The 13,873-nt window shown below is 46.1% G+C and overlaps 1 protein-coding gene across 6 annotated transcripts in view; it reads right to left on the minus strand.

Annotated features, from left to right (window-relative positions):
- Window positions 1-12,383, minus strand: part of ZBTB44 (zinc finger and BTB domain containing 44) — a 44,247-nt gene extending 31,864 nt beyond the window's left edge. For all 6 annotated transcript variants that reach the window (XR_006166045.1, XM_042800491.1, XM_042800490.1 and 3 more), the window contains exon 1: window positions 12,213-12,383. The gene's annotated coding sequence lies outside the window, so the exon portion shown is untranslated. The remainder of the gene's footprint in view (window positions 1-12,212) is intronic.
- Window positions 12,384-13,873: the final 1,490 nt, after the last annotated feature.

Raw genomic sequence — 13,873 nt, forward strand, 5'->3', positions numbered from 1 at the left:
TATTTCCAAAAGGACAAAATTAGAAAACATTTACAAGTTCAGGGTGCAATTTTTTCAGTAACAACAGACTCCTTTCCCCTCGCAGCAGAATACAAATTATCTTAAAATGGTTTGCATGACTGGAGCTTCAGCTGAGTGTTGAATTTAGAGGGGGGTGATAGCCCTCCTCTTCGAGATGCCAGCCACTTATCTTCCCTGCAATTTATCACTTAAAACCCAAGGACTAGTTTTGAAAACTGTGCCTTAATTGCTGTTGGTTTTTTAAAAGAAGCTAATCTAATTAACTTCTTGAAGTATATTACCATACAAGAGATAGCAAAAACTTCACCTATTCTGGCTTTCTGGTTTAACTCTTAGGAATATCAAGGTGTCAGCTTTGGTCGGAAACCAATGCTGCCACTGGATGAACTGAACTCGAGCTCTCCACATGCAGGAACATGTGGTTTACTCAGTGGTGAGGAACCCGATATGCCCCAGGTGTGCGGCTAATGAAAGTGCTCCGGTTTCCGTGTAAATTCTCTCCTCTGCTTTTGTCACGATGAGCCCAGGACCTGCTCACCAAAATCGTTTTGTCATCCTCATTCATCGCCCTGAAGTAGGTTGCAAAGTTTAGACTGAACAGAGCGTGCTCCTGGACAGGACTCTTTCCAAACTGCAGGAGCCTGTCCCTCAACCGCCACTGCCCTCCTGGCACGCAGGGTGAGAAACGCGTCCACTTAGCGCGGCTGTCTTGACTCAGAGCTGATCTGAACAGAACTGAAGGGGCCTGTGAGAAAAGCCAAAGCATTTTGTTAGAGACCCTGGTAACAACATACTGACAGACCTCCCCTGTGAGGCAGGACAGGAAAAGGCACTGTTCTTGCGATCCACTCCTGCACTTCATTTATTTCTAACGCTCCTGTTACTTTATTTTGACTTTGTTTGCCAAAAGACAGGCAGCACCTTAGCATGCTCTTCTACTTCCTCCTCGGTTTTGCAGAATTTTTTTTTTTTTTTTACACCGTGAATAGGAAAGACAAACAGCATGATACCTGCTGCTAAAGCAATACAGACCAAGAACAAATCAGAAATATTTGGTTAGCTCCAAACATCTCGATTGCACTGGTTCTAAATGATAAAGCTCCAATTAAGAAGTGTACAGATTCCAGAGAAGATCAGTCTTCCGCATGCTGCAAGACTGCCTCAGCATATAAACACAAGATGTTTGCTAAATACATGAAAAAAAGCAACATCTACTATAATGAATGAGAGGAATGTGTCTACTGTTTTTATTTTAGAATGTTAAAACTAACATAAAACATATCACAGACCCATTGGTCTTGAACCATGAGGTCATAACAAAGAAATAGCCGCAAGCCATTAGCTAAATCATCACCGTTTTTCAAGAGTTGCTGTTTCTACACATAAAGCACAACGAGTCTTTGGGATTTTTGTTTGAGTTTCCTGATCAGTCATTTGCATGGAAACGAAGAAGTTGGATAAAAAAATTCAGCGGTCATGTTCTGACAGCGTGGCAGGAGATACTAGATAAAGAGAGCCTGGGTGCAGGCTGATAGGAAGAAGTCTTACAGCCGAAAGAGGAGCCTACGTTAGAGCCCAGCACAGAGCAGAGAGGACGGAAATGCACGCACCCAAACCAAGCTGGATCTGCTGCTAACAGCGACTCTACAAACCTTTTGAAAACTTCTCAGTGATGGAAAAGAACAAGACACAGAACTTACTGGAGGATGTGTCAGCCCAAATCGGTGTGTCCTTTGCTGACTGTATCAGTCTGAAACCCCCAAGCATGTCCTGGAACTCAGAAAGGAGCTCTTCCAATGCCTGCAGCTGGCAGAATTAAGAAGTCATCTGCCTGACTGTAATAGATTACAGATGCCAAGGCCACATTCATTAACTTCACCAGCAGTCACATACTTGCAGCAGGCTCTCGTGCAGCTCTGGCTTGGCATTTCCTCGTGACAGTGACACTTCTAGATTTATCCTCGGCCCTTATCATCATCCCAATATCCTATATGGCCCACAGGAAGCAGCCAGCAAGACTTTCTTTTGACTGATCTCAAATTGGCAAGAGAATTTAATTCTACTGTAAACGTTTCTTTTTAATTTCTATTGCAGGAACTGCACACCACTTATGTCTCAGGCAAATGGAGAGACAAATGACAGTTTTGGTCTCTGCAGCTGACAAACTCACAGCTGTCACGAGGCAGCTCTAGAGCAGATAACCAATACACTGATAAATCATTAAATTATTAACTGTAGAAGTGCTACAGCGCTGGAATTCAAGACATATATGGTGAAATTCAACTGTGAAATGGTCCCACTGGTTTCTGGGCAATGAAAAATCATCTGCTCAGCACTGTAAAGGGCCATGGTCAACAGCAGACCCTTCTGAGTGATGGGAGAAGCCGAGAGCTAACAACAGCTTGTAACCAAAAAAGCTTGAGAACCACTGACAGACATCAAGAGCTGTGTACGTAGGCACTGAGTATGCTAGAATAACACAGCAAGAAGATTAAAGCATAGCTACAACTCCTAGTCTAGATAAAACTTGAAGATTAAAGATCACATTGTAGGTGTGTAAAACACGTTACCACTCCTTTCATTAGAAGTCAATCTAGAAATGTTTCCATTAGGCACTGCTGTGATTACAAACATGCAAACCGGTATTTTAATTCCAGGGAAAAGGTGTTAATGTACCGGGAGAAGAGTCAGGACTGTTCAAAGATTGTCTCAATTTGTGGGGCACCTGCCAGAACGCGTGACTACACTGACACAGTGTTAATTTAGTTTCTCAAATGTTTAGTGCAGAAGCTTCGATTATTAAAAAATTTAGAGATGTTTTCATCTCTCCAAGATATATGATTATAGGTGTATACAACTGCAGAAATCTGGCTAAACGAAAACAATCTGAAGAAAAGAAGAATGAAGACTAAGAAAACAAACAGAAAATGGGACACCACCTGTGTTTACTGAAGCTAAAGTATGTCAAACTGACTTGATAATGTATTTTTCAGAAAAAAAGGAAATGTCACATATGAGGAGAACTTCATTAAAATGCTTGAATAACATGACATATAGAGTTATTAGTGAAAAGAAGGAGATGAATAGACAAACTGAGGCTAAGGAGCCGGCTGAAAAGAAGTAATTCATGTACTTGAAATAACAGGTTAAAGAATTTACCTGTGAAGTGCCATAAGGACTTGTTTTAGCAATGATCTCTCAGTGTTTCCGTAGAGACACTGGCTCAAAAAATGCTGACGAAAAGGTTAAGATGTATCATCAGCACAACACAAAAACAAATGACTGAGAGTCGGAGCCCTAGAAACAACGAAATTCACGGGAAATCCAGCAGTACGAAATTAAAACCTGGACATTCCATACTAGGGAGCTAGTAACGGACTTGAGCTATGACCTGGAAGCTAATTAGTTAGAAGTGACTTTGGAGTAAGATCTCCACACTATTAAATGAAATAGCTAACTGAAAGGCTCACAGAGCAACCAGACTATTTTAATACCTCATTTTTTGTCAGGTATTTGTTAATATCTATTTTAACTTCCTGAAAGGTTCTCAAGGGGGTTTTGGGATGTGTTTTTCTTCACTGCGCAGCTCTCCCTTAACATGTCTGTAAGGTAAACTATGCTTAGGTCTTTTCAGAGCATCTGACTTAACCAGACGATGTTTGAGCTAGAAACATGTACTAGCTAGAACTGATAGGGCATACATTAAGCGCCCTGATCAGCAAGACAGCTCTTAATCTCAGGATCTAATTAAAAGAAGAGATTACGATAATCAGGGCAGTACAGTAGTGTGTGCCATATGTAAATTGCTGATCTGACGCCACTGGCTGATTTTACGCAACAGCTCAAAGATGTTTCTTGAAGCCATTTACAGATACATAAAGATGACAAACATCATTTTCTTAAAAGACTGTAACTTTGTACATAACTGAGGTTTGCTGGCTCCAACAAATCCCATGTTTGATGCAACAGCTCTACTCTTATTTAAGATTTATCTGGAGAGAATTTAAAACCGTAACGCTGCACCACCCCAGTGCAGAAGGGGCAAAGAGCTTCAGGAACACAATCAGGTACAATACTCTGGCTACTCTTTATTCCTAATGACATGCAAAAAACTCCATGCATTTTCATAGTCTGTATTCCCCCCTCTCCTCCAAAAAGTCTTCTTTTCCGTAGCGCGACAGAGGTTTTCAAGTTTTGGTGTGATCATTTGAAGTCAGCTCCTTCAGAGGACAGAATGTTACCATTCACTACTTCAAAGGACTCAGATTTAACTTGTTGCCTTTTTGAAGCTGCAGTGCAAAGTATAAACTTTATGTGCCTAATATAGCTTTCACATGGTTGAATAAGCAAACTAGATAAATGCCACTTTCCCCAGCCTCCAGCACTTTGAACTTTCCCTTGTAGGAATCTCACATTAGTGTTCCATATAACACATAAAAGCAAATTTTCTGAGAGTACTTAAAACTAGAGGCTCATTTAACAACACGAGTAGTAACCACTAAAAGGTCTTGTTATATACTCAGTTACATTTATTCTCTTAATAAAAATTAATGCGTGAACTTCACTAGATAGGTATGAGACAGTTCACAACTGATGCACTACATTTCAATTTCTGTTTTCACCAGTTCTCTGAAAAAGCACACGACCAAACTATTAGATCTCTAGTTTAACAGTGGTTTGCCCCAAAAGCGCATGCTAGAGATGCCTGTGCCATCAACATCTGAGCTAACCTCTTTTTTGTTTTGTTTTGTTTTTTTTTTTTACTACAATAAAAGCAACAAGTGAATTCATAGTCCTCTTCATATCCTCACATAAGCGAGCCCCACAGAACATAATCAGATTATACTGAACGGACTGATGTGTTACATCCCCGAGGCATTCATTCAGATTTAACCACTCTTTCCATGATAGTGTTCATGCATAATTTTTATGTGACCTTAATACCTTCTTTACACTTTCGCCTTTGTGCAATTTTTTTCCCAAAATCTCTTAATTTCCCACCCTGAGTAATAAAAAGCGAAACTTGTGTTTTATAGTCTTTGGTCTTTAAAAGCACTACAAATGAATGACACAAAAGAAAAAAAAAATACAAGTTGAACATGAAATTCTTCTAAGTACTGCAAATTGACAAAAAATATCCATAAAATACTTTTATTTGTCACGTGGCAGCAACCTTCTAGTTTAAACTAGTTCCAGACAGTTATTTTTTCTTCTTTTACCATGGCTACCCATAGCATTTCAGTCTTCACTTTCAGAAGCTCTGCAAGCACATCAACATAAATTTATGAAAAATATACAGCAAAAAGACTACTTTAGCCTACCTCCCAAATTAGTTACAAAAGCAAAAATCTCCAAGCCCTTTTTGGTGGTATGTGAAAGAAATATCCAGAAAAATGGCATGGGTTTTGTATCTGCATACCAAAATATTCTAGTACCGTTGAAGATTTTCTTTGTAACACTCCTGCATTAGATCCATGAAAGAGTCAAAAAGAAAAAAAACAAAACAAAACAAAAACACAAACACCACACCCCCCCAAAAAAGTGTCTGTGCTTCCTCACACATGTGTATGCCTAATTACAGAGTATTGCCAAGTCCTGCTACATGTCTTTGAAGAGAGAAAAGGGCACATGCCTCGTTTTCAGACAGAAAAAGGTCAATTTCAGAGAACATTTTAATTGATGGCACAGTGAAAACCACGCTTGGAAAAGAAATTACTCCTCTGTTTCCTTCAAGACAAAACCAGGGCCTAACCGGGTGCGTTACGCCCCGAGAGCTGCCAATAGCAACCAAACTTTGGTAGCTGAAGAACCCCTCCTCTCCGCTCTCACCCCCAGGCTGTGCTTCCTACCTTCTTGTGCACGAGGCTTTAATTTTTGTCACTTGGAAATGACAAACCTGTCTCCTCATTTTACAGAAACAAATGACTGTAACTGCATATCACAATCATTAGGTTTGTGACAGCCAAATTTGGCTAAGTGCTAGTTTTTACTAGTTCAGCACAAAGCTTACCTGTCAACCGATTTGTTGTTTGAAGTATTGAGGTTTATTACAAAAAGTGACAGCTTTCCTTCTCTCATTTTTATTCCAGATTAGCAAGGAAGTGTTACACCTTAATGAAATCCACGTGTTAACTACAATAAACGATTTTTTTTGAAACCCAATGCAAATCTTCAGTCTCCCTGAAGCACGCTAGCCCCATTAACGCCCAGAGTGCTGGAAGCCTGCACTGACAGGCAACACGATGGAAAAACCTGCGTAAAAAGCAAAGGGGAGAGATCAAGGCAAAGTCACACACCGCGTACAATCTGAAGAGGTGAAAAGGCATCGCTAATCCAGACAGCATGGACCGTGGCCAGCTAGTCAAGGTGTCACAGACATACAAACAAGCAGCCACCTTTCCAGCGGAAGCAGCTATAAAGAATCCTGAACAAGTTTAAGCAAGGCAGGAATGTGGTTGTATCATCACCCTTTTCGCACTATGTGTACCCTTTATTTTCCTAATGACTCATTTATGCAGACAAAATTAAATGCCTAAAAGGAGTTCTTCTTGGACCCCAAAACTAAAAATCCTTTTATTTATCCACAAATCACATTATCAGGTGAGCAGCAACTATACAAGCTTACTAACTTTCTTCCCTTGTATGGCCAAACCTGGACTGACAGAAGCAGATCCGTGGTTCAGGCTGGGGATAAGAAGAGTTTTGTGGGTTTTTTTAAAGCCTTTAACATCTTTACTAACATTTCCCAGAAACTTCTCAAAGTAGGTCTTCCTTAGCAGGGCTGTTTATCCACATAAAACCAACCCAAAACAAAACAAAATCAAGATGCTGAAAAGAAAACTGCAGGAGCTGTCAGACCTGCAGCGCTCCAACACTACGTAAATACCTGCCTCTAACATGGGACCAACTTGCCCCTTAACCCACTAGTGATTTCTAGGGCTCCTGGGTCTCCACAGGACACGGCATCTCCATGCTTCCAAAACCTTCCAAACGACTTAACTCTGGCAAGCACTCACCCTAATTGCAGTTGTTCCATAAAGCACTCTTGGTAATATCCAAACAGAAAATGCCGCATCAACTACCATCTGTAGCTGGATTTATAAACTGCGATCTTCTTCAGTATCTCTAACTGTATTTCCACTAAAATAGCTCTCACTACAATTACTATGTTCATTTGTACTTTTGAATATAAAACATTACACACAGTAAATGCTTATAATGTTACCACAGATGAGCTACAAAGTGTCCCTTTATTAGAAAGCATCTCTTAATGCTCTGAAAAAACTGCCTTTATTCAGTCTTCTTGGGTAAAGCGAGCAAACAAATGTTGTGGTCAAATCACCTCAAAACAATATAGCAGAGCTCAAAGAAAAAAAAAAAGTGATGTAGAACAGCCTCCACAGACAGATGTACTAAATAGACTGGGACAATACGGCTTGGAAAAAAACCCAACCAAACAAAAAAAAAAAAAAAAAAACACAACAAAACCAAAACACAAAGAGGGAAAACTGAGAACACAGAGATCTATAAAATTGCAAATGAGGTGGTGACTGGAAAAAGATTCTTTTTTCTTTCTCATGCTACAAAAACTAGGAGGCACTCAATGAGATTACCATTCAACAGATTTAAAAAAAAAAAAAAAAAAGAAAAAAAGAACCACAAAACCCAGGAATTATTTTTGCACAAATGGTGGAGTTCATCGCAGAGTATACTGTAGAAGCTACAGGTATGAACCGTTCAAAAGGCCTAGGCAGCTCCACAGACGACAGGTCCAACAGGCACTATGAAACACATCTGTCAGCACATAGCCTCTAGCTCGGGCCACCTCCAAACCCTTTGCCGCTGGTAGATGCGCCAAGGCGTGAGCACCGCGCTGGCTGTGTAGGTTCTTCCACTGTGCCCCTAATGATTTCCTTCTGGCCACTGCCATAGACCACATGCTGAGCCCAACATACATTTTGCAAGCCTTATTATCCCATCATTCACGTACTCTGATAAACCTGTTCATGTGAAATAATTATTTCCCTAAATTGGAATATATTAAAACCACGCTATCTACAAATAATGCACAGTTTAAGTCACTTCCTTAACTTGATTAAATGGAATGTAAGAATTAAATGAAATGCTGAGCGATTACAATTCCTCTCTTGCCATCCGTACACTCAAATGCCATTTTATCAGGTTTGCAGTTCGTTTCCTACCACCACCATTTCATTTAGGCACCTTGTACAAAACAGTACTAGACATTTGCTTTCACCCAGCGAAACCATTAGAAGAATCAATTTGATCTCCAAGGCAAGTTAAGAGTAATGGACTCCTATGTTTACTTAGCAGTAAGTACACAATTATTTAATTAGATCTATATGTTAGAAACTGCATCTTCCGAGGCAACAGCAGTGGCCAGAGTAAGGCGTTTCAACTACTTACATAAATCAATGTTTTCAGGATTTTTTCTTCTGCCTATAACTGCTGAAATGCTAACCACCTACTTCCATATCGAAACGCTATTACAGGTAGAGGCACATCTCCCACCCAGTTTTGTTCCTGCATTCTTACACAACACTTTTTTTTCAAAGAAACAAGCAATTAAGTTGCTGCCCCTTTTCAGCCACACGCGATTCCAAGACTGATGTCATATTTCAAGTGACAGACTGCAAACGCGCTCTGCAACCATGGCATTTAATTTAGAAGTCAGCACTTGACACGTTGAAGTATTTGGAATTCCTGAAGTCTGGCTGTCTGCACAGTTGCATAATTTGAGCAGGGATAACCTACTTACAACCAGGCAAGATAGAAGAATGTCAACAGACAATCCCTTCTACGTCAAGGGACATCTCCTTCCTTGTCACGTGCCAGCAAAAGCATCACTGCTTTCTCACAGTTTGACTTTCGTCTTAAACTAGTGAATTACAATGCCTAAAAAGAGTGAAGTTACGTGTATTGCCAGATCTCCTCATAGGAATACACTCAAATATTCCTGCAGCCCACTGAAAAAGAAGTTTACCAGATGTAACAGACAATGACAGCGAACGCTGGATGTGAAGCAAGCGATGCAAGAGCAAAGTACCCAAGACCTTCTCCTCATCAGCAACGAGTCACACAAACCCCACTCACCTCCTAGCACAGGCATCACACATCCATTCACAAGGAGGACATAGAAATAAAAAGCCTCCTTCAAGCAAGTCACGGGATACAACCAAAAATAACGCTTGGACGCTTGTTCAACTTCACATGGGGGGGGGAAGCTCTATTTGCTTTTGATCCTCTTAGCAAACAGCTGACCAGACCCTCCTAACAGCACACATTTGCTACAGGCACCACAGAACGAAACCACCCCTTTTCAAAGTTGCCAGAGTTTATGATTAACCTCCTGTTGCAACAAACATGGCAAGGATTCAGTTTCACTTGCTGACTACTTCTCTTACGTATTACAGAAATACATAAGGACACTCCCCTCCTCTAAACCTCACAGTCACAAGAAGAGGAATTCTCTCACCCTGTAAACAAAACCAGCACGAAACCTTCTGTGTGGGAAAGCGAGCACTATGCTCCCTCCTGACAAGCCAGCATCCATGCAACATCCACCTGGGGAGACTAAAGTAGGGATGGAAATTCCCTTCCCCTGGAAAGGGACTGCTTGGAGTGTTCACACCAATTAAAGTTTCGGATTAAAACCAGCTGTTTAAATAGAAGTAGTCCCTAGGGAGAGACACTTAGAGCATTGTAACTGGTTTCTGGTATAAACAGTTTTACATCAATGGAGGCATTTATACCGGTAGAGCTGTGTCTCAGCTAGCAGGTTAACACTTGTTCAGCTCCATCTCCTTAAATAGATGCACTTAAACCCAGGCAAGGTCTCCAGGTGCATCACACCTTGGAGCTGCGTCACACATAGACGTCAAGCCGCAGTAAGAGACCTTAATGGTAGAAGAAAAGCACCTCGCACTCAAAATACCCTAAAAGACTCCCAGATGCTAGTCTGTGACCCGCCTGCACAAAAGCCATTCCCACTCAGTGTCACCTTGCAGGGTCCGCAGAGCGGTGCCGCAGGCGTGCCCCGCACATGACAAACAACACGTCACCTCATCTATGAAAACATGCAGCTAGATGCCAGGGATCAACTCAGGAGGTGAACTGGGTGACCTCCACCTAAATAAAAGCCAACTGTGCTAGACATCCCAAGGATAAATGAAGTAACAATTTAAAAAGGGGAAAAGCCTCATGTCAGGCAGAAGCACAGAGAGAAAGCAGGGGCAAACATGTAACTGGGAAACCTGAGAAATTCCCCATATCGGTGTGGCAAACCAAAGACCTCACGTGAGGAAAATAATGAAAGCAGGAGACTTCTAGAAATAACAGAATAGATCCTGGGCTGGAAAAATTATGTATATAACTGAAAATGAGAAACAATGTATTTTAGATCTGTGGTTTCCAGCTTGGGATCTGCAGATATCTAGAAGTATGCAGCCTACTTCTTTTTACTCCAGTGGACTGCTGAGCAAAGAAAAAACCAAAAGTCAAAGCAAAAAACAAGGTAGGCTTAACCTGACAGTATTGCACTGCAGTAGCAGCAGGGCACAGGAAGAAAAAGGGTTGAAAGTCTCAGTCATGAAAGAAGTAACAGGCAGCCATGAAGCGCGGCCAAGAAGAGATAAGAAGTGGGCAAGAAGGGGTGACCTCTCTGGCACGTGTAGCAAGGAAGTACTCCGATCTGGGGGCAGGCACCGAAACAGCTGCTGCTGGGTGTCTGCGGGAACACGCAAGACATGAAAGGACAAACAGTGGAAACCTTCTCCCTGGCAGCGTTTAGGAGAAATGCCTGCCTGCCTCCCAAAGGCTACGGGTGAAACGCTGCCTGCACCTTTCCTGGTGGGCGCAAACACGCACAACGCCGGGCGCGCAGGCTTTTGGTCAGTGGGATAACCCCGGTGTGCGTGTGTATACGTAGAAGACAACGGAGCCTCCCTCATCAGCGAGCAGAAGAAGCTCTGCAGCGCAAAGAGATGGGCTGGAGCAGTCGTCCCCTTAGCCTTTGATGGAAGATTTCTGCATGTTTATTCCGGTGGATAAAAACAACAAAGCCAAAAAACTTTGCAGCTTTTTGCAGGCAGGAAGAAGCCTCCTGGGGTGTATGTATTTAACAAGCTGTGGTGGTCAAGCATGGAGGTATTCCCCAGCACACCTGTGCCTGGAAAGAAGTACAGCAGATTTTGGAAGGCAGCGGTACCCTTGTCCTGTGTGTATGAAAGGAGGCAATAGGCTTTTGGCAAGCAAGAAGCAGACTATACCCCCCCCTCCACCATCTGCCAATGTTTATGTTTGCGTATAGGAACATAACCCCGAATACATGGAGGGAGAGCAGGAAAACATGCAACAGATCTCGGCAGATGAGCACTACGATATCCTCACTGTGTGTGGACACGGGTGCAAGCAGAGGCAGCGCAGCAGACCCTGGCAGATGGGCAGTGAAGAATACGCAGAAGGGGGTGTTGCAGAGGAAAAAAAAAACAACACAACAAAAACAACAACAAAGGGACAGCAAGCTTTGCTTAACAGCTAGTGGGAATCTCTCTTTTCCTCCCATAAGCCTGTGGTGGAAAAGAGAGGCAGAGGTATCCCGCTGGGATGCAGGAGACAACACAACTCCCCCACACACACCCCCCGAAACTACACGTTTGCGTGTGCACCCACGGGCAACGCAGGGATGCGCGTCAACACCTCGCACAACAGGCAGCACGATTAACCTCCCCCCGGGGGCTGCCCGGAGAGGACAAACACCCCCCCACACACACATATATACACACGGGAAACCCGCTTGGGAGGCGCGGGGGGGTGCCACGGTCCCTCGTGGGAGCGGGGGGAGGGAGGAAGCACACCGCGCAATGCCACCCCCCTTCCTCCTCCTCCTCCTCTTTTCCCCTTCCCCACCCAAGGGGGGGGAACCAGCCGCAGGCGGGCAGCCCCGGGGACGCTCAGACACCTGCCCCCCCACGGGAAACACGCGTGCACATAGCGGCGAGAGGCGGGGGAAAGAGGGGGACGGACCCAGGGGGGTGCAGCTGAGCCGCCCCCCCCCCCCTCGGGGTGGGCGCCGTCCCTTCCGCCCCTGAGGGGGAACCAACGGCCGCTCTCCCCTCACCCCCCCCCCCCCCCCCCCCCCCGGAGCAGGCCCGGCCGCGCTCCCCGGTTACCTGCGGTCGGTGAGGGCCGGCTGAGGCCCGGCGTGCGCGGGAGGCCGAGCCCCCTATCTGGGGCCGCGTCGGGGCATGACGGTGGAGGAGGAGGAGGAGGAGGAGGAGGAGGAGGAGGAAGAAGAAGAAGCCGCCGCCGCCGCCGCCTCCCCCTCAGGCAGCGAGCGGAGGGGGGGGGTGTGGGGGGCACCGCGCGCGCGACCCCCCCGCGAAAGGTGTGCGGGGGGGGGGGAGGGGGGGGGGTGCACGACGCGCTGGCCACCGGGAGGGGAGAAGGAGGAGGAGGAAGAGGAGGAGGAAGGGGAAGGAAGGGGGGGGGTGAGGGGGAAGGGGGGGGGGTTCCCGGGCGTCCGAGCTCCCGCCGCGCCGCCCGGCCCGGGCACTTTGTTTGTGTCCCAGAGTGCACCGCGGCGGCGGCGGCGGCGGCGGGGAGGAGGGGGGGGGGGGGGACGGGGGAGAGCCAGCGGCACGCATGCGCAGTGCGGAGCGGCGGGACCGGCCGGGACGGGCACCCCGCGGCGGGCAGCGCTGGGGATGGGGCGTTCCGGTGTGTTCATGGTTCCACCCACACACCCCCTCCCCGTACCCCACCATCCCCGGGCGGGGGGGGTGTCCCGGGACCGGGGTGCTCCGGTGCATGCACCTCCAGGGGCGTGCATCCCCCGCCCCCAAACACGGGGTGCTCCGGTGCGTGCACCCCCAGGGCTGTGCATCCCGCCCCCCGCAAACACGGGGTGCTCCGGTGCGTGGACCCCCAGGGCTGTGCATCCCCCCCCCCAAACACGGGGTGCTCCAGGGCGTGCACCCCCAGGGCTGTGCATCCCCCCCCCGAAACACAGGGTGCTCCGGTGCGTGCACCCCCAGGGCTGTGCATCCCCCCCCGCCCCGAAACACGGGGTGCTCCGGTGCGTGCACCCCCAGGGCTGTGCATCCCCCCCCCCCCCCCGAAACACGGGGTGCTCCGGTGCGTGCACCCCCAGGGCTGTGCATCCCCCCCCCCCCCCCCCCAAACACGGGCTCCAGTGCGTGCACCCCCAGGGCTGTGCATCCCCCCCCCCCCCCCCAAAACACGGGGTGCTCCAGTGCGTGCACCCCCAGGGCTGTGCATCCCCCCCCCCCCCCAAACACGGGGTGCTCCAGTGCGTGCACCCCCAGGGCCAGCACCCCGCATTACCCCCCCACCTCCATGAGCACAGGGTGCCCCAGTGCACCCCCCCACCCCACCCCCCGCCGCCCAAAACCGTGCAAACCACCCTCCAGTTTGCATCCATCCTGATCAAACATAGAGTTATCAGGTCTCTAATTAATCCACCCTGATAATTTGGGCCAAATCTGCGCCAACCCGGGGTAAGCATAGCTTAATTTAACATGATTAACGCAACCATTTCCTCCATGGTTTGTTTTATGGTGGTTTTTTGTTTGTTTTTTTTTTTTTTCTCTGTGTGTGGGGTTTTTTTTAGGCTTTTTTTTTTTTTTTTTCACGATGAGCACTCAGTAAATTGAAGCAGGAAACAGATTGAGAGGCCGCGGTCCAAAAATGTTAATCAGCAGTAAAAAATTTAAAACGGGCCCCTGGAAAACGCCACACTGCTCCGTCGGCGGAAAAATTAAAAAATAAATTAAAAAAAAAAAAGGCCAAACTCCCTGCTCTGTCATAAAAT

The sequence above is a fragment of the Tyto alba genome, unplaced genomic scaffold (assembly GCF_018691265.1).
Source record: "Tyto alba isolate M040663 unplaced genomic scaffold, T.alba_DEE_v4.0 Super-Scaffold_32, whole genome shotgun sequence".
In the NCBI taxonomy this organism is placed as follows: domain Eukaryota; kingdom Metazoa; phylum Chordata; class Aves; order Strigiformes; family Tytonidae; genus Tyto; species Tyto alba.